Genomic DNA, 12,600 nt, shown 5'->3' with positions numbered 1-12,600 from the left:
TCAGCTGTGTCCATAGAACACAGCAATGATGGAGACTGCTGGGTGCGCGCCCTCCCAGAACTTGACAACCGCGCTGTAGCCATCATTCGGCTATAGCGCAGTTGGCAAGTGGTTAAAGAACTAAATGTTATTTTTTTCACTTTGGAAAGAGTAAAGGAGGGTTATAACCCCTGTAAGATTTTTTGTTTTCTTGCCATTTGAGCCCCGTTGAAGATATTTCCCTTCACATCCTGTCCCACAGACAAAACAGGAAGTGAGAGAAAATCCTTCTTAAGTGAGGGAATCTCCAGTTGTCACCAGAACTAGTGTCCCCACCAGAACGAATATCTCCACTATTCCCATTCTGGGGACAACCCAACATTTGGGCTTTTCTTTTACTTTCACTTTCAGTTCCTGTGGAAAGAAGTAATTGCTACCTTTTGGAGAATCACAACGTTATATGACCCACTAGGAGCCAGCCTCTTCCAGATGTAACAAGACCTGTAAGTCAGAGAAGTTCAACCCTTAGAGATGGAGGAGGAAAATCATTTCACTTATTCTAGTGCATTTGGGTCTTCAGACTAGTGGTTATACCAGGTCTTCCACAGGCTGCAGGCAAGGTACATGTTTGATACTATTGATGTAATACATTTGTGTCCTTTATAAGTTCCAGTAACCTTACTTGATAATATACAGTACATATTATGCTGGTACAATATTCACGAAAGTTAGTACTATTATATATTACACTTTCATAAAAGTAATAACCAAACTTCTTGAAGCATTTTCTGTTTAACAAAGTGCACCAAAGTAAAATCGAAAAATAATAGATGGATTCAAAATAGTATCCACAATATTTATGCCTAGATACAAGCATTAAAAAAAAATAATAAAAGTAACCTTCGTCCAGTTTGACAGAATCATTGCAAAAAAAAATCCGATGTCTGCAAAACTAGTCTCTCCTTCTCCTCAAGAAAATATCTTGAACTTTTAAATATAAAGAAGGATTCATAAATGTCTATGGACAAGGAGCTTGTGTTTCCTTTACCAGCCTATGGATGATTACAGAAATTCTGTGAAGAATGTTGGGGGTGGAGAAGGAGGAGTAGATTCCATTGCAGATTGCAGCTGCCTTGGGCAGAAAGAAGCCTTCATATGGATAAATATTTATTGTGGAATTTACAGAGCAACTTTTAGAAAGTGCTCCAAACCTCTGACCAATGGCTTTCTTTGTCAGCATTAACCATTAAATATAGTACTCTTTTAGTTGTTTTTGTGTGAGAAAGATTTGAGCCCTGGAAGTATAAGATTTTTCTAAACACAGTTCTGTAGAATTCCCATTGCAAAAAAGTTCACGGATGATTCTTCAATACCAAGGGAAATTAACATTTCCTTGGTCATGCTTTAAAACTTACAGAATTCACAGTGTACGAAAACTATTTTCGTTGTATACACATTCTTTACATTTAAAAAAAAAAGACATTCATGAAGAATGCATTTTCAAAAGATTTTTTGTAACAGTAAAATACATACTGTATAATTATAATTGGTAGGAACAACACTAAAGAAATTCAAATATAAAAGAAAGAATCTTGGATTAATTTGAGATTATTGTTGTTATTATTAGTATTATTATTATTATCTTGGATTATTTTTCTATTGAGTTTATGATGGAACTCCAAATCCTCAGTATCAAATAGGGCTGAGCTTTGGGTTTAGATCAAGCATGGGTTTGCAGCGGACCCAAACTGTTCATAGTTCTGGGACCCAGCAAACTACTGCAGCTGTTTATCATCATAGCAACCAGCTACCAATGATGTGCTTCCTGGCCTCTGAATTTAGACCAGGTGGCTTAGATAGACATTAATTGGGCCTTCTTATGGGCTAGCCTCTTTAGCACGGAAAATGCTGTGTATCTTGGGGAATTTCTTATTACAGCCTCTCCACATGCACTGTCTACAAGCTGCAAGTGTGTTTTTTTCATGGCTTCAATATATTTTTTCACACCCTGTCCCTGAGGTCACACTCATTTCACTGCTAGGCAGCTGCATGAGTATTTTCACAGGGCATATTTCCTAACTGTTGCTGAATGCAATTTTTTAACAGACTTTTTAAAATATATTGTAATATTCTTGAACAATATGTATCTGTGCTTATTTTGTAATTTTGGAAGACATGTAACCGGGTGATTTGAAGGTAGGAGATTGTGGTGGACAGGGGCAGAGTGTTGGCACCCCATATTACAAAGTACACAAATAATAATAATTATTATTATTATACAGTATTTATATAGCACCAAAAAGTTTGCTCAGCGCTGTACATTATAGTGGGAGACAGTACATGAGACAATACAGTAACAATACAATACACGAGGGGTTCGAGGACACTGCTCCTTGGAGCTTACAATCTAGGAGGGAGGGGATAGTGGTACTGGAGGAAATGGCTGTGGGGGATGGAGTGGTAGGAGGAGTGGAGGAGGTCAGCAGTTAGGTGAGGGCATGGTGGCTGACAGAGAGTTGTTATAAGTAAGAGTGGCCAGGTCAGGGCAGGACAGTGGAAGGATACTGTCGTAGAATCAGTCAGCTGCAGAGTGGAGAGGGGCAGGGGGTTCAGGTTGCGGAGGTTACGGCTGGTGATGGTTTGACGTTTAGGGGGGGAGGTGTTTGATGATGGGGAGATGGAGAATGTAATGAGGTTGTGGTCAGAGAGAGGGAAAGGGGTGTTTGTGAGGTAGTGGGGGGTGTAGAGATGAGAGAAAACAAGGTCCAGGGTATTCCCGTCGGAGTGGGTGGAGGACTGTGTACACTGTGTGAGTGCAAAAGAAGAGGTGAGGTGGAGGAGTTGGGATGTAGCCGGGTTATTGATGTTGATAGGGATATTGAAGTCTCCAAGGATGATGGTGGGTAGCTCTGAGGAGAGGAAGAAGGGTAACAGGCAGAGAAATCGTCGAAGAAGTGGGATACGGGTCCAGCAGGCCGATAGATTACTGCAATCCTCAGAGGGGTAGGAAATAAGGACCTTTATATCAGCATCACCAGTTTTAAAAGATGTAATTACATTTTAGCAGAGTTCTTTGAAATTAGGTGCCGGGGTACATTTTCTTATGTTCCCTGCCTGTATGCACAGACCTGTACACCAAAAAAATCTTTGGTATTTTTCCACAAGAGCTGACTGATAGCTAGCACTTCAATTAATTGTCAACACCCGAGATGCTTCTTCCTTTTTTTTTGTATTCTAACTTCTTTAAGCTTGAGGTGAATAGGGCACATTTGGTGGTTATTGCTGACAGCCCATCTAAGAATTTTTTTTTTTAAATTTCTTGAAAAAAAAAAGAACACACATACACAATCAACTGCAAAATACATATTTTTTGTTCCTTCCCTTTCACCATTAAAAAAATCTTGTGATTCTACCACAAGCACAAGAATCATGTTGAATTCTCATCAAAGTAAGGAGTAATGTCTGTTATAGCATTCAGAAAATATTCATGAGTTTTGGTCTGTTTGCCCTCCATGCATTTGCCAGAGCTGGACACCTTAAGCCATCTACACCAATCCTCTTACAGCCTTGCATCTTTACCTACCAAGGGAACCATTTTGCCTAAATAGGGCAGGGACAGCTTTACATGGAAAAAAATTTAAAGATATTAAAAAAATGCTGATGTGTACATTTTGTAAAAATTGCAAACATAAAAAAGTTGTCTGGATCAAAGTTCAGGTTTCCACAGTCTCTAACTTATTTTAATAAGACTTAATATGTGTCACAGATCAGCAATAAAAAAGATCTGCTACTTGCGGTTCTATGACTATGTGGTTTCTCCTTCCTTTCTACAACATGCTTTCATCCAGAACTGAGATGTGCAGAACGTACCTGCTGGTTTACATACTAAATAAGTCCCCACTCAGTCTGCCAGTTAAGCTTACCGTTTAGCTATGCTCAGACCAACACCTGTTGCCTGAGTATTTGGTCAATTTCCTAGCCCCAGTCCCTTCTATTTCCTGTGCTCCAATTTCTCCATTTTTTTTACTTTGCTTGTTAGCCATCTGCCCAGACCTTTTGCCTGTACCTGTTTCAGATTTTTCCTATCAACTGCCTCTTTTCAGCGACACATTGCATAGATGTGTCCGAAGGTTACTACCTTGTACATCCATCAGTAAAGTCCGTTACTATTCACTGAGTGCTCTGGTGAAGATCTGGTGCTTTGAGCCTTTTTCATTTTAAGCGTTAAACACTCTCCATTGTGTCCACTATCTATTTTTCTGTTACAATCAGGTTCTTGCTGCACTTTAGAAACATCATTTTCAATGTATTAGACAATTTCTTATTCTACACCCCACTGACAAGGTGTTATGCTTGCAGCCATCACCTCTGTCAAATCCAGGGTCATTTGTTTTTTGCTGCAAGGCAGAGGATTGTTAACAGTTGTGTTGTATTCATCTGACTCTTCCATGATGATGCTTTGTAGCAGGTACCAACTTAGCTGACTAAGTCTTTTAATTGTCTTCTTGGTTGACACTAAATCATCCACAGTTGGATTTTTTCTGACCCACAGTATTTCATTACTTTACTTTTTACTTATTGGCTTCAATAAGACAAATCTTTTCATTGATCTCCTTTACAACTCTGTTGTATGTGTTGATTATTACTTTCTATTTTCTTTCGTTGGATTCCTTGAGTGAGACATCCAACTCTTTTAAAATATCAGTGTCCTCCCTTCTGATTGTGCTATCAGTAGCCTTCTCCATATTGTCAGAAGAGTTCTGGGATGTAGAGGAGGCATGTTTTACATCAGAGAACCATGTGCAGAGAATGCCAAGAAATCACTCTGAGGCCAGTGTCTTATCTAATGGCCTGATCTTGAAAGGAACCCATTTATTGTTTTTTTTTTAGAAATAAGGTGGTGTTTAGGCCTAAGACTTTCTTTTTTTTTTAAGTAGTACCCATGATGCTATGCCTTCTCATGCATGTGTTTGCTGCAACAGGGCAGGGATATCCTTACGAATTTTTTAATTAAAAGAGAATACATTACAAAAATTAAATCTATAAATATAAAACACTGTTAAAAATAATAATAATAAAAAACCTAATAGTTCTGTCTATCATATAAGGCCTGCCTCAGCCTGTTTTTTATAAAAGGAATTTACTAAATTTAATAGCAGCTATTGCAAAGGGTGGGGGGAGGGGTTAAAAAATATTGTGCTTTGGTGCACACAACTGAACTACACAAATATGTGATCATAAGCTCTAAGCGAGAAGGGTAGCTTAAGATGTGTCAGCAACAAGTGTTTAACCAAAGCCATCTTGCAGAGGGCAGCCAGTCTATGCCCTTAAGGTTTCCCCCTACTGTTATGCCTACAGTGTAGAAGATCTGGCCACCATCAGGAAATGCAGAAAAGTGTTTCTCTGCATCACATCCTCATTTTGGGTCCAGTCTTGGATGGTGACAGTAGATGCTCCAGATTTTTTCCATTGTAAAGGGAAGGGGTGAAGCCTCACCAAAACAAATCCTCCTCCCTCCAACTGCCAATAACCTAACATTCTTACTACTTGTATTCCTTCTTTGCCTGCTGCTGCTTCATGACATTCCACATGCAAGTGGAGGTCAGGAATGGCCTTCTGTACAAAATAATGGTACTGCCTCTGGACCTTCTTGTCCAAAAAATGACAACTGGGTACCTACATTTTTGCAGCACAGGCAACAAATATAGTGCATTAGCAGTCCAATAAAAAAAGGGTTGCTAGGTGCCATTGAGGAGCCAGAAAAAAAGGCTGTATTAGAAACCAAAACAATGGCTTATATGCACCCTTGAGGAGGTAGAGGAGGGAAATGAAGAATAAACAATACTTGCAGATAAGTGGCTCTTTTGAGCTGGGAAGATGAAAAAGAAAAATGTTTTGTCAGCCACTTAGCTACCTCTTGTGTGAGTCGCCACTGGCAGGGTGAAAAAAAAACAGCTCCCCAGAGCCTTTCTGCACTGTCTTTCTAATATGTGCAACATTCATTGTGTGGAGGTGCAACAAAACTCTAAAGAGTGTTTCTATGAATGGTAGGGCAGTGTCTACATTTTTCTCCAAAGGAGCCCTTGACACCAAAACATCGCTACTTATCATTAGGAATGACAAAACAACTTGCACAGACAGAGATTTTTAGTTTTTTAGACTGATCTGCAATATACGCATATTTAAATTTTTTCACAATTTGCCCAAAAACATTTTTTACTTTTCTGTGGCCACTTGTTTGCTGTAAGTGTAACTTTTGGTCTTTTCTTAGGATGCCTAGACCCACTGTTACCACCAACAACTGTAACATTGTTGTATTTTTAAAGGCTACAGAAAGAGAGAAATGAAAGGGGAGAGGTATTGCTTTGGCATGCAAAAGTAATTTATTTTTGCTATTACATGTGAAGGGAAGAGTAAGGTGAAAACTTTTGTCATGGCTCACTTGTCATTAATTCCTACCAGGTAATCCACTACCAAGAGGAAGATTCTGTGAACCTGGACAATATTTGTTAACAATTGAATTTATTTTGTGTTTGTATTCTGTAAATATGTGTGCAAAGCATCTATACTTGTCCCTAAAATGTCTTGTTTAAGCCAGAAAGCAGTGGTTTATTTGATTTCAAAGTCTGAATTTAGAGTTTGTCATCCTGCAACATTTAAACTTGGAACAGTCTGGCCTGTTATGTTACTCAATGCATAAGTGAAATGTGCTCAGCAACATACAGATGAATACAAGATAGTTTCACAAAGATGGCAGATGTCTTTTTAATTACAAATTATTTAGCACAAGGCTAAAGAAAACGTCTCCTTCTGGTTTGACAAGGCAAACAACTTGAAGCTATTTCAACAGTCATGTGATTGGTGTATGTATACAAGACAGCATGCTAATATCAGATGTTTGTTACCTCAATATCATGCAGTAAATTAGTTTGCATGGTCTCTTTTAGGGAGGAACCACTGATAAATCTTTTACAATTTTAAAAAGTACATGAATGTTTTGCTTGTGGTGCTTTGGATATATGGAAAGTGAAAATGTAACAATGTGGATGCCACAAGTATACTCTCATTTTTGATGGCATGTTTGCTGATATCTTCCTATTACCAAAGCTTTTATATTGCTGTCCAGATGTCCATTTATTATTTGAACGTGCATAAATATTATCCATTTCCTTTAATTAATTTACGTTAATTTGGTTCAATATTGCACAGCTGTGTTTGGTGCAACATATTGTTATATTATCACTCCCTATGCTTACAAAAAACATTGTTTACACTGAAGTATTAAAAAAAATGAAAAAATCCTATAAGTATAATATATATATATATATATATATACATATACATATACACATACACACACATATACACACACACACTATATTGCCAAAAGAATTAGGACAACCCTCCAAATCATTGGATTCAGGTGTTCCAATCACCTCCATGGCCGCAGGTGTATAAAATCAAGCACCTAGGCATGCAGACTGCTCTGCTTCTACAAATATTTGTGAAAGAATGGGTTGCTCTCAGGAGCTCAGTGAATTCAAGTGTGGTACCGTGATAGACTGCCACCTGTGCAATCAGTCCACCCGTGAAATTTCCTTTGTAATAAATATTCCACAGTCAACTGTTAGCGGTATTATAACAAAGGGGAAGCAACTGAGAACAACAGCAACTCAGCCACAAAGTGGTACACCACGTAAAATGAGAGAGCGGGGTTACAGCATACTGAAGCGTACAGTGTGCAGATGTCACCAAATGTCTGCAGAGTCAATAGCTAAAGACCTCCAAATGTCATGTGGCCTTCAGATTAGCACAACAACAGTGCATAGAGAGTTTCATGGAATGGATTTCCATGGCCGAGCAGCTGCATCCAAGCCGTACATCACCGAGTGCAATGCGGATGCAGTGGTGTAAAGCACACCGCCACTGGACTCTAGAGTAGTGGAGACATGTTCTCTGGAGTGTCATGCTTCTCTGGCAATCCGATGGACATGTCTGGGTTTGGCAGTAGCCAGGAGAATAGTACTTGCATTGTGCAAAGTAAAAAGTTTGTCGGAGGGAGATTATGGTGTGGGGTTGTTTTTCATAGGTGGGGCTTGGCCCATTGGTTCCAGTGAAGAAAACTCTTAAGGTGTCAGCATATCAAGACATTTTGGACAATTTCATGCTCCCAACTTTGTGGAAACAGTTTAGGGATGGCTCCTTCCAGTTCCAACATGACTTCATACCAATTCACAAAGCAAGGTCCATAAACCACATTGATGATAGAGTTTGGGGTGGAGGAACTTGACTGGCCTGCACAGAGTCCAAGCCTCAACCCAATAGAACACCTTTGGGATGAAATAGAGTGGAGACTGCGAGCAAGGCCTTCTCGTCTGACATCAGTGCCTGACCTCACAAATGCGCTTTTGAAAGAATGGGAAAACATTCCCATAGACACACTTCTAAACCTTGTGCACAGCCTTACCAGAAGAGTTGAAGCTGTTATATTTTCAAAGGGTGAGCCAACTTAATATTGAACCTTACGGACTAAGACTAGGATGCCATTAAAGTTCATGTGCGTGTAAAGGCAGTCATCCCAATACTTTCAGCATTATAGTGTATACCTCTAAATACAGTATGTATGCCCCTTACAGTTAAAAAAAACACTCATGTTTAAAGAAAGAGATGCTTTCTGTTTAACAGCTACTCAGCAATACAGTCAATCATAATGTGGAACTAAAGGCACAAATAGTTCCAACAGTCCGATGCTCATGAGGTCACTCGCCAATACTGGCAACTTCCCCCTGGGTTCTTAAGAGTTCTGGTCTTCGGCCATTTCCATTGGCCAGCACAGGATGACATCACTCCCAGTCATGACTGGGAGTGCAGTCATCCCAACAAACTGGTAGTGTGCCAGAAAGTAAACTGCTCGGTTCGGTGTACATTCCGCAGAACATTGAGAAAAGGCAGGTAAGTGTATTTTGTTAAAAAGACTAATAAAAGACTTGTTGGCAAAAACAATGTTTTAAAAAATTCCATTTAGTTCTATTTTATCAGAAAAGATAGTGCAAACCCTCATCTCCCACATTTACATTATCTTTAAAGAGAGCCCCATATCACTGTTTCATGCATATCTAAATCCAAGAAGAAAAATATAATTTATTGCAGCTTACCATTCTTGAATTCTTCAAATGTGGTTGAATTTTTTTTAGTCATTCTTCCTCTCATTTTCATCTGGTAATCCTGTAATGAGCAAATTTCGTACCCTTTCATGGCAACACCCATTTCTCCATTGTATATATGCTGGCAATTATGGCAGGGGCCTGTGTGCAAGATCATAAGATGGGCCCCATTATGCTTAGTGCTCTGTGATGGAGAGTGGGCATGATTTTCAATGGGGGGCATTACTAGGATTGTAAAAGACTTTTGATACCTTTGGGTGTCTCGAATAGAGCAGTAATGCACATAATGCATGTAGTGTGCCGCGTGTACAGTGGGAGTGGTCACATTGTGTTAGCAATGGAAGAGGCCTAAACAGGCATTGCTAAAAAAAAAAAAAAAAAGCTTTCTTGTATCTATAAAACATGCTTTGATTGCTGCACCCCAAGTAAGAGTATCAGACATGTATAGAGCTAACACTTTGTAAAGGTCTACCTTAAAGAAGGCCTTCATTAAAATAGTCAGGGACTGCTTAGCAGCCAGAAACTGTTGAGACCAAGAACATTATTATGTAATTTATGACATAGCGTATATAGTGCAGGAGTCTGCAAAAGCAACAGATTCCTCCTTCCATATAAATTAGGTGGATGGCGTAATCCACAAGAGTCTGTCTCCCAGTACAACCCCTCCAGGTCAATCTGTCCCCCAGTACAATCCTCCAAGGTCAGTCTGATCCCCAGTGAAAATCCCCTCCCCAGGTCAGTCTGTCCTCCAGTACAGTCACCAGACTAACCTAAGAAGGATGATTGTACTGGGGGACAAACTTACCTGGGGGGAGACAGATAAATTTAATGGGGGATAAACTGACCTGGTGTGGAAGGGATTGTACTGAGGGACAGAATGATTAGTTACTACTCTCTGGATAATTATATCATGGTGTTTGTGGTCATTATTGTTTCAATAGTCAGTTCAATTTAGTCAAATACATCCCTGGTGGTGCATCAGGCAACTATCGTTGTGTTCTGAATCTTTCTGAAGGAATACGCTTACCCTTGTTTACTCTTATAGACATGGTCCATTATCCCCTGTTCTATTAGTATGCTGACATGATGGTGAAAATGTATATTATATAGGGCACGCTTGTTGGAGCCCAACTTCTGTAGCTGTAAGATAAAGGTGTCAGATGGATATCAGGGATGGATGGATGGGAGCAGTAACACTGAGGCAGCTCTTCTTAGAGTGGAAGCAAGGCTCTAATGCAGTAACAAGAAAAAGAGAGGAAGGCGCCTCTAAGTGCAGTATTGACAATTTATTAAGTAAACAATGGAAAATTTGCACTTACAAGATAAACGGTTAAAAAGACTCATCGTGTGATGATTAGATCCAGGTGGGACATCCAGCAAACTATGCCTATAGGATCAGGAAGTAGAGTCCAGGATGTGCCTGTGCATCAAAAATGATGCTTGGAGAGCAGATTCAGATGTGGCAGGTGAAGGGGGCGGTAATGCATTTCGGAGCATGCTCAATAGGCTTCTTCTTCAGACTTCTGAAGAAGGAGCCTATTGAGCATGCTCTGAAATGCACAGGCACATCCTGACATGATGGTGAACTCTTTTGGAGAGGAATCTTAATATTTAACCAAATAATCATAGAATGGGGCCACTAGAGTTAAATTGCACATTAGTGCATACGAGCCATATAAAGCAGATAATATTGGACTTACTATCTAGTTGGACATATCACTCATCTGGAATCTATTTGTTACCATTTAAACTAATAGAAAACTTCACTTTTTCAGTTGTACCTACAGGTAAGCCTATAATAAGGCTTACCTATAGGTGAATATCTCCACTGCTGCTGCAGCCGGTGAAGTCATTGGCGTATGCGCTCTGAAGGCAAGGCATACTCATCCTGGAGGCAACTACAGTAGATTATATGTCAGGCAAGTTAGTAAAAATAAATGGAAGAAAAAAACAATATGGTTCACTAAAGAGATAAGTAGGATAGTAGTGGGGGAAAAAAATCAGCATATAGGAGATCCAAGGAAACAGGAGGTGTAGTTGACAGAGAAGAGTATACGAATAGACAAAAGAAGGCCAAACACATTATCAGTGCTGCCAAAGCACAAAAAGAGGAGGAAATTGCTAAATCTATTAAGAAAGGAGATAAAACTTTTTGTAGGCACATTAGTGATAGAAAGGATAAAGTGATAACTGGGACAACACTTATGTTAAGGGAGACCTGGATGTAGCAAACCAGTTAAACAATTACTTTTGTTCAGTCTTCTCAGAAATACATTATAATAACAATAATAAGTTGGGAAATCATATTGGTTCTAGTAATGATGGTTCATTTTTTGGATTTCTGGAGACAGAGGTAGCAGAGGAACTGGCTTGGTTAAAGATTAATAAAGCAATGGGCCCTGATGGTAACATCCCAGAGTTCTAAGAGAATTTTGAGGTATAGTTGTTGGACCATTAACTAATCTTTTAAATCAGTCTCTTCTAACTGTAGAAGTTCCCCATGACTGGCGGACAGCTAATATTGTACCTGTCCACAAGAAGGGCAGCAAGGTAGAAGCAGGCCATTACAGGTTTAACATCGGTTGTAGTCAAGTTAATGGAATCACTCCTGAAAAGAAGGATCATCGATCACTTAAAAACACACAACTTGCTGGATACAAAGCAGCATGGCTTTACTGAGGGCAGATCCAGGTCAGACTAATCTAATTGGATTTTTTTACTAAATTACCAATGTTTTGGACCAGACTGGTGCTGTGGACATATCTTGATTTCAGCAAGGCATTTAATACAGTTCCATATAGTGATCTAATACAAAAGCTAGGACTTAGCCCTTCAGGTGGTTCAGTGGATATGCAGCTGGCTAAAGGATAGATACCAGAGTGTGGTTGTAAATGGGGTTCACTCAGAAAAGAGACCAGTCACTAGTGGTGTACAAGTAGTCTATTTAATCTATATATAAGTGATATAACTACAGGTTTGTAAGGGTACGGTATGTATTTTTGCTGATGGCACAAAGGTGTGCAATAGGGTTTACCTCTCTGGAAGTGTATGTAATATGGATCATGATTTAGCATTGCTGGAAGATAGGTCAAAAAAGTGGAAATCACAGTTTCCAAATGTAAAATAATGCATCTGAGGAAAAAGAATCCCTTGAGAGAGTACAACATTGGGGGTACATTATTGACCAGCACTTCAGAGGTAAAGGACTTGGGGGTACTTATTTCAGATGATTGCAAAATGAGCAAACAGTGTGGCAGTGGGGAAAGCAAATAGAATTCTAGGATGCATCACTAGAGGGGTCAGCAGCAGGAGGAAGGAGGTCCTGATTCCCCTATATCACAGGTTTCAAACTGGCGACCCTTCAGCTGTTGCCAAACTACAAGTCCCATGAGGCATTGCAAAATTGACAGTTAAAAACATGACTCCCAAGGGCAGAGGCATGATGGGAAGTTTAGCA

The sequence above is a fragment of the Staurois parvus genome, unplaced genomic scaffold (assembly GCF_062004578.1).
Source record: "Staurois parvus isolate SC_StPar_1 unplaced genomic scaffold, SC_StPar_1.0 ptg000059l, whole genome shotgun sequence".
In the NCBI taxonomy this organism is placed as follows: Eukaryota; Metazoa; Chordata; class Amphibia; order Anura; family Ranidae; genus Staurois; species Staurois parvus.
The sequence above is the reverse complement of the archived record's forward strand: the minus strand, read 5'-3'. Positions refer to the sequence as shown.